We start from the raw sequence: 15,168 nt of genomic DNA on the forward strand, positions 1-15,168 counted from the left end.
ATTACGGGGAAGGTGTGAGTAACCTTGTCAGCAAGCAACGTTGAGCAGGGATTTCTTTTTTATTTCTTTGTGCTTTCCAGTGAGCTGAAGCTTGTGACTACTTTATGGCTTTGATTACTGTACTACTAGATGCTTGGTTTTTTTGTTGCTCAGTGTCCTTTCTACCATAGAGAGGGAGTATGGCAGCTTCCTTTCAGTGTGTATAGAGAGAGGTTGCTATTTCAGTAGCAATTACCACAGCTGCTACAGGCCTGTTTCCAATTACTAAATATGCAGTAAAAACATCAGTACCTTTTGAAGCTGACCCGAATTAAGACTGGGGCTGGAAAAGCACTGATTTGTCAAAATTAGTATTTGAAGCACTGTGGCCACTGAATTTTTTTTCTGACTTGATCCCTAACTGAAAATGCCAGGACTGTGAATTTAGGCAGTACAGAGCTTTCAGCTATACAGTCATTAGTTGTGAACCAGAAGTGCTGTTGAGGAATTGGCTGTCTTTGCTAAGCTAACGTTGACATCTCTATTGTTGAAAGAGAAGGCTGGCTTTTGAGTACAGGGGTTGCATCTAGCTCCTGATATGGAAAAGGGACTTCAAGTCTATAAAAAAAAAATACTTTGTTGTTAAGGTGTGTGTGAACAAGTGGAAGGGGTTTGACTCTTCATGTGGCATCACCTCAGCCAGCAATGCAGCCCCACAGAGCTGCTGGCTCACTTCCCCTGGGTCAGGATGGAGCTGAAACTAGGGACAGCAACAGAAGTGCTGTGTTAAGGTAAGGACAGTTTAATAGGCAAAGCAAAAGCCAGATATGCAAGCAAAACAAAATCAAGAATTCATTCCCACAGGCAGGCAGGTGTTCAGCCAGCACCGGGACAGCAGGACTCCACCACACATAACAGTTCCTTGGGAAGATGAATGCCTTCTGTACTATGGCATTAGCTGCAAGAATCGTGGACAGAGTAAATCATGAGCACTTTGTCTAGCAAAGGTCTGAGATTTGTGTATCATCAAGCTCAGATTTGGTAGGGAGAGGGGAAATACGAGTGCAATATTATAATTCCTACAGCTTCATTAAACTGATTGTGATTTTCCTGGGGTTCATTTGAGTCCAGCAGCAGATTATTGCAATGCTGTATTTCTCTGAGATGTTTGGGGCTAGATGGTAGAGCTGGTGGGACCCAAGAAGCTTCATCTATGCAGATGCTTTTGGAAAGCCCTGCATTGGGAAGGGCCAACTGGAAAACTACAGGTGAAGTTAAACAAAAGTAGATGCTGAGCAGCCAGCTCTGAATAAGACAGCTGCACTTTTATGTTAAAGAGGTGCAAACAGAAGCATGAGCATGCATGATGTCCTAGAGCTGTTCAATATGTATTGGCTTCGATGTCACCCTGCTAAAAAAAGTGGTGGTTTTAGTTTTTGTTCTACGTAGACTCGTGAAGAACATCTGTCTTACAGTATGTCCCTCTCTATGATCTCTAACGAATTGGATTGACTGAATGGTCTTCAGAAGTGACGTATTTATTTTTCACCTCTAGAGAGCGATCTCGAGCTACTTTCAAAAAGATGGAAGGGTAAACGCTCGCGAAACGTTTGCTGGATGATTTGAGCTGAAGTGTTTGAGCTTTTGATGATTTCATCTCGTCGTCTCATAATACCAAGATTTTGTTTTAGTATTGTCCATAATTATGTTTTGCTTCCCCCTACTCACTAGAGATTCATACAGTGTCACACACACATCCAACCTCTCACTCAAGAGCCTGAAGAGGTTGATGTGTCCTGATGGTGGAACTGAATTATGATGAACTCAGAATCGCCACTTAAAAATTATAGATGTCTAATTTCAGATACATTGTGGGATTTAAACATTTTAAAAGCTGATTCTTTGACTACACTTTTGACTATTTCTGTTGCTTTTACCAAATATTAAATGAAGAAATGATTGGGGATCACATACTTTTCCCATTAAAGCCAATCTTCAACTTTCAACCTTCTGCACAATCTCCTTTTGCGATACGCAATCCTGCCTCACACCCATGGCAACAGGGAAAAGACAGAGTGATCCTGCTGCTGTAAGCTGTGATACATTCTTGCAGATCTTTTAACCTATTTCCTTTTTTTTAGTGGATTTCTGATATATTTTTTTAATATGTGTGAAAATACTCCTGTAGTCCCTGAGCTGTCAAGCTTTCCTTCCACACCAACCTTAGCTTTTAAATATTGAATATTAAAAATGTAAGGGCTTGGTAACTTCTAATAGACCCTAGCAGAGGTTTGCCTTTTCTTTCAAGACTCTTCAGGAGAAATTCATAGTGTCTGAGCACAAAGGCATTGTAGACATCATTACAGGGTTAGTTTATTCTTGCATACATCTGTTTCCTTTTCTCTACTTTGTGTTAGTAATAGTGTCAGTCCAAGGCAGATCTGCCAACTGGTCCAACTGAAACCCACCTGTTTTACCTACTTTGGTTAACAGGAAATGGAAAAAACATCTTCAACTTTATTGGTAAACATGAAGTAAGTGTGTGTCTGAGCACCCTTGTTACCAGGTGAAGGTGCGTTTGATCTAATATTCACCCTGGTCTCTATCTGGACTTCTCAGATTGTGGAAATGAGGCTTAGAAAAGTTTCTTTCCTCAGCTTTGGTAGAGAAACCAGAGCTGACTGACTGCAAAATGGATACATCAACAATTACTCCTCTGAAGATATGAGGTGGTACCAAGGCAGTATAAATGCTCCCCTATTTTTTCAAATGAATGATAGAAGACCTAAACCTTTCAGAGTCACGTCTCTTGAGATGACAGCGCTAAAATCATCTTGAAACACCTACACAGTTGCCCTGGGTCAGCATATTTTTCATAGATAGTGAGTAGACTGCCATTGTGTTCAATAGTATGGCTGCTACAGAAGTCACTATTAATACATATGACAGTTTCATACCCATTATTCTTGAGTATTTTTGAGAGGGACTGTTTAACTGTGTAGGAAGATCTAGCCCAGCTGATACCAGAATGGATATGCTCCTTGTAATTTTTCTAATAACTAATGTAGTTAATACTGTAAAGTACTGGGTTTTAATATTTGTTTTTCTTTCTAATGGGAAGATAATTATTTGAGTAAAAATAATTTTACATTCTTAAAACAAAACTGCTTTAAATTCCTAAAAAAACTGCTTTAAGAGTCATTAAATACTTCAGCTGACCTAACGAAAAGGTATTACTTAGGTGTGGAAAAACATTCTCTTGTGTTTAGGTGAAAAAAAGGCTATTGTAACAATGAAAGCACTCTTCATGTGCTTCAAAAAGAGCTTCAAAACTGGAAAAGCTAAAATGAATGGGTTTAATATTGTCCCCACTTCAGTTAATGGCAGTCTTGCCACTTGTTTCCATCAGGCTAGGATTGCACTCAAAATGATGAATCAAACCTACAATTTGCTGCTGCTCTGCTTTGCTGGAAAACAATTCAGGTTCTTCATGCAGGCCTTTGTATCTCTCATTGGCTCTCATGCAACGACCCCAAAGAATTTAACAATCAAACCTGAATAATACAAAACCCATTCATGTTTAAAATAACTATGTGGGAATGTTGTTCCACTTGAAGTATTTCCTAATTAAAAAGAGGAAACCCCAGTACAAGTAAACCCCCACTACTCTGAAATTTGAGTTTTGGAAGATCATTGTGAATTTCACAACCTTTAGAAGTGGGACAGATACTTTATGGTACTAACTATATGTTTTTAATGTAATTACTTACACTTTTCTGTATCTTAAATAAATGTTTGTGAACTGTGATGTTTTGAAGCAGTAAATTTTGATGCATCCAACCTTTTTAGATAATATGGCAAAGGAATCTGGATGTGTGAGCATTTCCAGTGAAAGAATTGAAAGAGCAGAGTTAAAGGCAGAAAGCAGCTTAATCAAGCAAGATGAGGTGTGAGATTCAAAAATAATTTTCTCTGCATCAAAGCTGGATGTCTAAGCCCTCCTCATAGACAACCTGACATGTAGGTTGTTACAGCTCTGTGAACAGTGCTGTCCAATGCCATTTCACACACCATAAGGCAGATGAGATACCCTGGTAGAGTCATCAAATTGTTTAGGTTGGAAAAGACCTTTAAAATGTTCTAGTCCTTACCTTCTAGGACTGTCAGGTAAGACGTGAGGCCAATGAGATGCCCATGTCCTTCTGGATCCTACCTATATCAATACTTGACAACCACTCTCTGGTTAGGCAGCTGAATTGCTCTCCAAGCTATTTCTTAGATCCCCATGGACTTTAATAGGCCATAGATAGGATTAGATGTCTTAATCTCTAACTGAATCCTGAGGGCTTCATTTCCATATAACCACATCTCCAACACAGAATCAGAGTTCTTTGTCCCTCTTGAGCTGAGAGCCCAGAACTGCACACAGAACTCCAGATGAGGCCTCACCAGGGCAGAGTAGAGGGGGAGCAGCATCTCCCTCAACCTGCTGGCCACACTCTTAATGCATCCCAGGATGCCATTGGCCTTCTTGGCCAACCTTCTGTCTCAAGCTGCAGCTCTTACACAGAGCTCTCTGCAGACCACTGTTTTCCAGCTCAGTTTGTAATTTGGATCATTGCAGATCATTTTGTAATGCCAGACTGCCTCAATCTTTTTTTTTTTCTGTTGCTTTTTAACTGTTCTTGAAGCTGCTTAAATTCCTGTTTTTTCTCCCTATCCTTATGATGAGTTGCACACAGAGCATGAAATAAAAAGGTACTACTGTCCTGTTGAGTGTGATCTGAGACGAATGTTAATGCAGTGGTATCGTGTAAATGATACAGCTGTGGTCACCAACAGCAGATTGGGCTTACGATTTTGTCTCAACCATTAAGAATGCAAAGAGCAAACACCATCCTAGCTATCAATTCACCATCCTCTGAGGCCAGCGGACACAGGCTGCTCTGCCTGCACTGATAATAAACCCATGAATAAACCCATGTCTCCCAGCTGCAGAATGAAACTGCAAACAAATCTGTGCTCTGAAGTGATGCTGTGGATAGACTTGGTGGACAAAGGAGGCAATACCCTCCAGCAGAGCTTTGGTCTGTAGCATGGCTCCTTCTGGAAACAGTAGCCATGTAAATCCAAAATTCAGGGAATGTTCTTGGTGTGAATGGAGGGACCTCATCTGCATCATGTAACGTCTAGAGAAGACTGGTTTATCAATAACATAGCTGTTTAACTTCTGTCTCCTCACTGCACTCAGAGTAGTCTCATGATTATGACAGGTATGTTTTCTTTAAGTATACTGGAGTATAAGTATAGGTCTTGTTCTCTGGCCTCTCTTCTTTACCTCCATTTTTCTCTTTCCTCAAGCCATATGAAACATACTGATTTTATCTGAAATTAGGCATCTCTGATCTGCAACGGCATTAGTGATAACAGTTGAAGTCAGGCTGCAGTTACAGAAGGCTATATATGGCTGATCAACATGAAGTGCTCATGCCATAGTGTTTTTAAACAGGCCTTGAAGCCATTATAGTTGTGACAAACACTGTGGTCATGGGTGAACTCCTCCCTTTCCTGAATCCCTTCTCACAGGTGAACAGTGATATCAGCGTGCAATCTTGCACACACTTGGACTCCTCTCTTCCTGAAAGATGGACAAAAATGATTTTACTAACCTCCTTACATAGATGCATTGATCTGTTTTGAGTGGGACTCTGCATGTTTTTGCATGAGGATCTTTGTTGTTGGAAATCACCAGATCTTACTTCCCCCTCTTCCTTGCCCTGAGGCCTGAGTCTGGTCAGACTCAACAAATTTCTCACTTTTATCTTAATGCACTAAACCAACATCAAAGAAGATCATAATTATTTTATCTTAATTTATGGTCCTAGATGTCCTATGGAGGGAACAGCTCTAGTATGGTGAGTTCATCGCACGAACAAGGAGAGACAACTTGCAGGAGACCCAAAGTGGAAGACAGCTAACAAAACATTTGTGTCATGGTGGGACAATTTCTTCCCAGGCAGCTCTCTGATAATTTTGTACATAGGTAGTACAAACTGCCTTCCTTTTAAAGCCAAGTAACAGCATAAGATAGAGATCATTCTTTGGAGGAGGTGATTTTCAGAGCTGTCAAGCTTTTATATAACATTTGTGTTGTAGTCAACCGTGATTAAATAATTCTTTTGACAGGGATTGGAGAGTGAATGTGTTCAAGCCCAACAGAACAGTTATATGTAGCAAAACTCCCAGAATTTCAACAAATAACTTCTGCAGCTGGCTCAAAATGGCTCATCAAATAGTGTTTATATGATGGTAAGACACATAGTCTTAATCAGCTAAACAGATTAACAGTCAGTAAGCCATAGTTATACTTGATTGCAATGCCATCCTCTCTTTTTGAAAAGTTTGTCTCATTTTTGGGTCAGCATGTGTTAGCATGAGTTTTCAGACATTTGTGATCAGCTTTGTCCTAGTGAAGTGGCCTCTTCCCATGTTGATATCAGATGGGATTTGCCAGAGTAAAATGCCAAAAAGCAGTCAGGAAGAAAACCTGGAAAGAAAACCATAGTGTTTAGAAATCACAAAATTTTATCCAGTGCACAGCTCCTCTGCTTTGCTTTTTTGGAGAACAGCAGTACCATAGCACTCTAAGCAGCATCCACTAAAAATGTCTTACAATGAAATCTGGTAACTGTTTATGTGGAAATTTTGGTGCTGCATGTAAAAAAGCAGAAACTTAATTTCATCATTCAGCCACACCGCAGAGAGAAAGTTATAAATCATTATTTTCACATTCAAAACAATTCATCACTCTAAGTTAGTTGTGTAAAGTGGGTTATCACAACCAACACCTAATAATGAAGATCTTGAAATAAAGACAATAAAATTTAACTGGTAGTGGTAGTATCAGTAGTAGTATTTGCATCCAGATATTTTTTCAAAATGTCTCTGATGACTAGTCAAGAAGAAAATAGTCTGTTGAAAGCAATTCAGCTGGGGCTGGGATGCAGCCTTCTGACTGATGAGAAGCTCCTCCATAGCTTTAGTATTTTAGTTAGTAGTAATTACAAACAGCTGTTTAAAGAGGAAGTAAAGTAGGGCAGGGAGTCAGAGTAGGAACACCTGTCTCTCACCTGCAAATAACTCCTATGGAAAGCTAAATTTTCAAGTTTTTTAAAAAGATGTATTGTATTATGGGGAAGTGAAGGCCTTAAAAGCTACTGAGGAAGACAAAAACTTTCTGACAGCGAAGAACTCACATGAAGTTTGTTACATGCAAAGGAAAGTGATGCATGGAGATTGTTTAATAAAGAATTGTGGAAAATGTTGGAAGACACAGATATTTCTCCATTATCACATTTCAGTACATGTACAAAGCAGGTGAGTGAAGCTTCTTTAGGAGGGCTTTTATTTAGGTTTGGGCCTTTGGTGCCTGAGAGCTCCATCAGTGATAGAGGAAACTGCAAATTTAACTGCAGCTGGGGATCCCTGAGGTCCCTGGAGTGGGTTCCAGCTCCACCTGAGTTGCTGCTGTGGAGGGCAATTCTCCCTTGGCTCTGTGTGCCAGAGCCTCCTTGAGAGAGCCACACTCCTTCACAAGATAGAACTTCCTCTTGATAGCCTTTTTTGCTTTATAACCTGTATCCTAGTTTGTGTACCAGTGTGGCATCCCATAAATTGTGTGTATGTTTGCTTTGGCAGCAACCCAAAGGCCAGAATAGTCCCTTTTTGCAGGTCTGAGAAATGAGGCACAGAACTAAACTTCCACCTTTCCAGACATGCTCGGATTTGTAAACCCATTGGAACTCAACTTGATTTAAGCCCAAAAAATCAAATACACTTCAACACTGTCTGTTCACATTTAGCCACAAAGTATGGCAGAGCAGAAAACCATGAAATTCATAACTTGATAGAATTCTTCAAACAAATAAGAATGCAATTAATTATTTAATATAATGAACAGGTCAAATTCTGTTGTAGCACTTCCACAATACAGAGATAGCATGTTACCGCTGGAGAATAGCTATCTATTCTAAAAGGGATTATTTTCATTTTCCTCTCCTGAATCGATTGACTTCCCACTGCATTTTGTTTAACTAAGGTGTTAAAAGCAGTAGCAAATTTAAAGTGAGGCATATGAGTCTGCCTTAAGTTAAGCAGCCCTTGAGTCCTCACTGTTTACAAACTGGCACATCACGGTAGGTGGAGACCAGAACTACCGTACATTAATTCACAGATGAGTCAACTCTTTAAGATACAAAGGAATGGGCCTGCTCTTAACAGAGGCAAAAATTCTTAGCTGAAGAAGCACTATCAAAGGCAAAGAGCTCAGTCATTCAATGGAGAGGGAAGGTATAGCCCCTGCAACACTGTGTTTCTGCTCTGTCCGTAAGCCAAGGACCATTGCTTCTGGCAAAGGGAGCTGCATGGGCCGGTGCAGCCACCAGCACCGCTCTGCTTCCCAGGGGAAATGTGCAACTGTGGTCATCATTGAGAGGGAGTGGAAGGAAGGGATAAATAATCTGCTGAGATGGGAATGGGTAGTGGAGATATATTTTGAACCCGGTGTATCTTCTGTTCAGTGACGTGCTGGTGAGTCACTGGGGTGGGTGGAAGTGATTTTGCATAATAACGGTATCGTCTGCTCTCTCCTCTTGCGCTGACACACAACAGCAAACACAGACACTGTGCAGCAGCTGGTGAGTCAGATGCCGTTTACTGACCTAAAAGGGCTGAAACCTTAAAATATTTACAGTTGTATTTCAAATGTTTGTGTAAAAAAAGCATTTAGAGTGGGCACTGGTCATGTACTGCTATTTTGGTTTCCCCTGGGACTGACCACACCATACCAAGGAGCTGAAACTTTGGAGGAGCCGTGGGAGGAAGCTCTAGTCTCCACGGTGTTTACAGAGAATAAAAGAGGACATGAACAGGACAGGCCCTTTCAGGATTGACATTTACAAAGAAAGAGGTTAAAATCAGAATAAGAGTATCACCTAAATTCTCTGTTCCAGTTTTAAAAATGCTCATCAGAAGCATTGGAACTCAAAGGAAGACTCATGCATCAGCAAAGGGTTGTGCTGGAGCTTGGAATTATTCAGAAGTGCTTACTGAATGAGATAATCTTTACTTGTCATCTTAAAATATTAATTCTTAAATGACAAAACATGATTTAAAGGTTTGATATGACTGCTCCTAACTGAGCTCCTACCTAACACACTGATAACAGAAATACAGTCAAACCCTGCCGGTTTCCCTCATTTTCCACCCTCTTGGCACTGTAGGGAATGGAAACAAAGCCTAAGAAGAGAAGAGTGGAGAATATTGTATTTCATCAGGTTTATAGTCAACTGAATGGGCCTTGTATGTGTAGAATTAGTGATTCTTCAATTTATAGAGCTTTCTTAAGGCAGTACACAGTACACAGTAGGAGTGTCTGCCTACTTGCTTTTTAATTGCATTTAGCTTTCGCTGTGCTGTTACTTTAGGCTGAGTATCCAGTCTATAACAAAACAAATTAATTATCTATAAACAAATAGAACACAGCAATACCTGTTTTATTTTGTAATAACCTTGGAGAGAAGAGTGCATCTGAAGGAAAAAGTTAAAGCTATTTTCATTAAGATTTAGGTATTAGAGCCATAAAATCTCAGACTCACTCCAACAAGAACATCTTAAGTGATAAATGTTTACCCAGTATGATACTTAGTCAGATGAAATACTGATTTCATAACTAGGTTTTATGATTTACCTTCTTAATTAGGGACAAATTGTAGCCTTGGAACAAACCACAAGGTAAACAGATTTTATGTGGAGGAGCTCTGCAGAGACTCAGGTAAATGAGAATAAATCTGTCACTGCACAGCAATACTACTCAGTCTGAGGTTTCCAGTGCCAGTATGGTTGTTGTCAATGCCACTTCTGCCAGGCAACAGCAGCTGATTTATACCCTTCTAGTGATAAACTCAATAGCACTTTCCTCTGGTGAGTGCCACCCACACATTCCCTGTGTGAACGATTTTGAGCGTCACTCTGTATATGCTGCACTTACATTTAATAGCTTTGCTGGATATTACACTTAATCTGCTCCACTCAGGCTCCTTAGCCAATAGATACTCAAACAGTTTCAAACAAAGCCTGATGTACAGCTGACAATTATTTTTTTTCCTCAGAAAATAATTATATTTGAGTAGCTGCTGGTTTATGTAGAGAGGTCTGGGACACCCAAAGGGACTGGAGGAGGACTGCTTTAAGAAGGAGGTCTCAGCTTGGTTGTCACAGCCTAACAATACTTAAAAGAATGTGTTTCCATGAGTGGTTATTGGATCCTTCAAACTGTCCAGTGAAGTTACAAAGTAATAAGGCCAAACTGTCTCTGTTGCACCCATTTTATCGCCTCCTCTGTTTCTCAGTCCCTTCAAACTATTTAAATTCACGGGGAAGTATTTGAGAAGGTAGTTTCCCTGAGGAGAAATACAACCAGGCATTAGCAAGCATGCTGTCCCTGTGGCATCCCACTTCCCTGAAAACCCAGTATCCACCACCACCCAATGCCATATATCTTCCTCTGTTGAGTGGTTGCAATCCACTTTCCATCTTTGACTGCAAATGGGGTAATGCTTTATTCTGAGTGCAGCAAAAGGTACCGACCCTCACCTTGTGAATTAAGCAAATATTCTGGTGTAACTTTACAATGTTTTAACTTCTGATGTCTTGGAAGTTGGAGGCAAACCTAAGATTTTGTCTTTCCACATACCAATACTGCAGATGTCTTTGCACACAGCACACTGTAAAAGCACTATGGAAACCTTGCAAACATGCACATCTGGCCCTATCTTCAGTCATAAAATGTCAGTAAGGCACCACACAGTGAGGACATTTTGATGCCCACAATGTAATAGGTTTCTGCTTACTTGCTGGAAAAGTGAATATTTTTGTTCTGATCCTAAACCTCCTGTTTATGCAAAGCTTGTGTTGGATTCACTAGGAAATGTTTCCTTCAGATGAAGGGAAGGAGACTGGACTGTTGAGAAGCACAGATCAGCATTGAAGTCCAGTTGTGTGTGGTTCAAAGGCTGGATAAGCTGGAAAGCTAAAATGACTGCGAAATTTTCATGATAGTACACCATTGTGGGAGATTTCTATGTTGCCAGGGCACAGTTATTTACAGTAAGGAATCTGGGAAATTACTCTCTTAGGGTTCTAAATTTAATTTAAAACTAAATTGTCAGGCTTGGATAGGGGCATTCAAAGCCTTGCTCTCTGAGTACCTGAGTGTTGAGATTTGAGGTTCTGTTTCAGAGTTGTCTTTAATCATGAAAAAGATGAAGTAGAAGAGTGAGTTAATTATCTTCCTATTTGTGAGCTGTTTGGAAACATCTTACTAAACCTTCAGTTGTAGCTAATATTGAGTATCACCTATATACGTTCAGGAAACTGTGAATACTGTATTGAAAACTTGCTTGGTTTGGATGGCCACATGAGAGAAATGAATGCTATCATTTCTGTGTTGAAAGAAATACATAATTAACGCAGAGCAACGTGGAAATTGCATGGTATACATTTCAAAATTGTTTGAGCCAAATATTAGAGCAATCAGGCCAAGAAAACTATATTTTCCAAGGACTCACAACAGTAAAGATGAATGCCTTCTCATTTACTTGAACTAAATACCTGTTGTCAGGAGGAAAGCTGACTCAAATAAACAGTGTGAAAGCTTCAGAGGCTATCTTGCCTCCAAGCATATTGCAAGCTTGGAATGATGATGTCAAACAGATATAATGCAACTAATAAATTGTATTTCTTCTCAGATACACAAAACACTTGACTACAAAGAAAATGTTTTAAATACAAACTCCTCTCTCCCCTGTAATGATACCCTTGAACCACTCCTATCTGCCTTCTGGTGTGAAGCAAACAGGTTTATGAGAAAAGCTAAGGCTTAAACCCGGATTTAACTGGTGCACTTGCTAAACACCATCCATTAGAACAAGCAGAGATACCACCCAAAAACCTGAAGACAGGCAGAATATCTTTTACCTAAACCTCCTATTGCGTCTTCTGTACTTATCACTGAAAACAACGTATAGCTATTAATGGTCACTGGGGTACACAAGAATGAATTTCACCCAGTAATTTTGATGGAAAAATAAATAATGGGTCCTACCACAATTCCATATGGATTTTATGGGAAAGAGTGTATTTTAATGATTTTAAACCCATTTCAGAAAAATTATAAATGCAAAATCCCCAAGAGTCCCTTTTCTTGCTCATCCCCTGCCCATCCTGTCCCTTTACTTCTTACTCCCATTTTTGCAGTAGTGTATTTTGAAAGCAGCGTATGCAGAGCAGACATTACTGAGAGTGTAAGGAGGAAAAGCATTGCTACATAGTGTGCATCAGGCAGCACAAAACCAGAGCAGCTAAAATACAGTACAAGCTCCACTAATAGGATTTCTGGGAGATGATCCTTTTGCTAATGATTAACGGAGAGAGACCACATTTTACATTAATCATCTCCTGGCATGAGAGTAACAGCACGACAAATTAAAGAGACCTGAGAAATGGTACTCTTAATCTTATTCCTGCTAGGCTACACCATCTCAGGTGCTAAGTAAAAGAGGAAAAACAAGTTGTAAAGTTTCTTCCCCCAAGATTTCCACAGATTTCAATTCTCTATTCACATGTTGCCACCAGCCTCTTCCTGCTTTACACAATTGCAACACCTGGCTTCACCAGCAGATTAACTCTCACCTGATTACACCACCAGTGGAAATGGACTTAAGCCAAGGATTCACCTGATTCTGGGTATTTTCTGTGTCTCTGGGGTCAGATTTCCTTTCTTGCCCACTTTCTGCCCTGATACAATTCCCAGTGCAAAATCAATATTATTGCACTAATTTTCTTGTGTAAGCAATTCCACTGTTGTATTAAACCTGCTGCCAACTGTTTCACGTCAACTGTCACGCAAAAAGAAACCCCTTGCTGAATTGCCATAGGCTGCGGTACTTAACAGCTGTAGCACAGCCCCACTAACACAACCACTTCATACCTCAGATTTAGGTCTTTAGCTCAGGAATTAATCAAGAGGCTTCACTTCCATGAACATTGAGTACACTCACCAGTGAGAAGCAGTTTTCTTGACCAGAATGCATTTTGATACAAAGTTATCTGCAATTGATTGCACTTGACTCTCTTCACAAAAGAATACAAAACTGTTTTTCTCATAGTCTTTTGAATTCATTTAAAACACATCAAAGAAAAAAAAGATCTGTTAGGTGTGGAAAGAAAATCCAGTTTCAAAAAGTGGTTCCCTGTTCCACAAGGAACTGAAGAAACAAAATTCCAAGCATTTCCTCACAGAGATTACAAATGTGTTTTGTTTGCATTAGTCATGCAAACACTTTTATTTTGAAGGATTTTTCAATTTGTTTGGATCTTGTCACACCTTAATACTTGAGAGTGAAAATTATCAGGTCTTACTGTTGCCTGATTGGTTTAATAAACCAGTCAAAAATGACACCAGCCACTTCAATATGAAAGAAGTAACAGTTATGTTACTATGTTTCTGCAGTAATATGCTCCATGTCCCATCAAAAACAAAATTTGAAAGTTGATGGAAATTACAACTGCAAAGAAAACATCTTTGTAGGGCTCAAGGGAAATGCCAGAGATTTGATATAAGGCTTTAAGACCTTACTTGGCATTTGTGGTCTAACTCCTCTCTAGTGGTGGTAGTAATTAATAACAGAAAAGAAAAAACAGCCTTTCATTGTTTTTTTACTAGTAGCCTTTCAAAGGTTTGAAAAATGTTCTAGGAAGAAAATACGTTGGAAGATGAAGTTCCTGTAAGTACAGCTAGAACTGAAATCGAAGTGATGTGAAGGTACATGTACTAGCAGACAGCATCCTGCCAGAGCCCTTCCAACTTCTGAGGGAAAATGAAACAAATTAAGAAGACACCCCAAGAGGTTTTGTTACCTTGATTTTTTTTTGTTGTTGTTTAATGCTCTTGCTGTGGAAAGTTGCTTCACACAATTACAGTGTGGGACATACCTGTGATGCTCAGGTTATGAGACTCTGGCAGTTTTCCCTGTGCTATGCCCTATGCCCATCTAGGGCAGGCACAAGGCCTGGGAAGTTAAATGTGTGTTAGATGTCTTTGTTGGCTTCAGTCACCACTACATCCCTTTGCCCTGGGTGGTCTGGTAGGATGATCTGATTGAAATAAAATCTCTGTTGAAATCTTCATTTTTATTACTAAGACTTATAAAAGCCTTATTGATTCACAATAAAACACTACCTCAATAATGAAAAAGTAGCCGCTTCCTCTCAGATTGCTTCCTTTTTGATCCAGGGACCTCGGTAGCACAAACATGTGGGCAGTAAGTGTTAGCAGCAACCCCATGTTGTGAGGGATCTCAGCAGATCTCAGTAGGAAAGGAAAGTGTCGTGAGTCAGTATTGGGCTGAGAAGCTACTTAGAAACATCTCAATAGTCATCTGCTTCGGGAGGCGTAATGGGTGATTCAGCAACTCAGGCAGCAGTCTCTGACCTAAATCACTTCCGAACTGGAACACGGGACCTACCAGCTGGGATGCAAAGCTAATGCTGGCTGGATCATAGAATCATAGAATCATAGAATCACAGAATGGTAGGGGTTGGAAGGGACTTTTAGAGATCATCTAGTCCAACTCCCCTGCAGAAGCAGGTTCACCTAGATCAGGTCGCATAGGAACATGTCCAGGCGGGTCTTGAAGACCTCCAAGGAAGGAGACTCCACAACCCCTCTGGGCAGCCTGTGCCAGGGCTCCCTCACCCTCACAGTGAAATAGTTTTTTCTTATGTTCAAGTGGAACTTTTTGTATTCCAGCTTCATCTCATTACTCCTTGTCCTGTTGCTAGCTACAATAGAAAAAAGGGATGTCCCAACCTCCCGACATTCACTATTTAGATATTTGTAAATATTAATGAGATCTGTCCTCAGTCCTCTCTTCTCCAGACTAAACAGCCCCAGTTCCCGCAGCCTTTCCTCATAAGGAAGATGCTTCAGTCCCCTGATCATCTTGGTGGCCCTGCGCTGGACTCTCTCCAGAAGTTCTTTGTCCCTCTTGAGCTGAGGATCCTCTTGAAGGTCTCCTATCAGACTTTAGGAACAAGAGGCTTTAGCTCCAAAGAGTTTGTGCATCTACT

This window comes from Colius striatus, chromosome 4, assembly GCF_028858725.1.
Source record: "Colius striatus isolate bColStr4 chromosome 4, bColStr4.1.hap1, whole genome shotgun sequence".
Taxonomy (NCBI): Eukaryota; Metazoa; Chordata; class Aves; order Coliiformes; family Coliidae; genus Colius; species Colius striatus.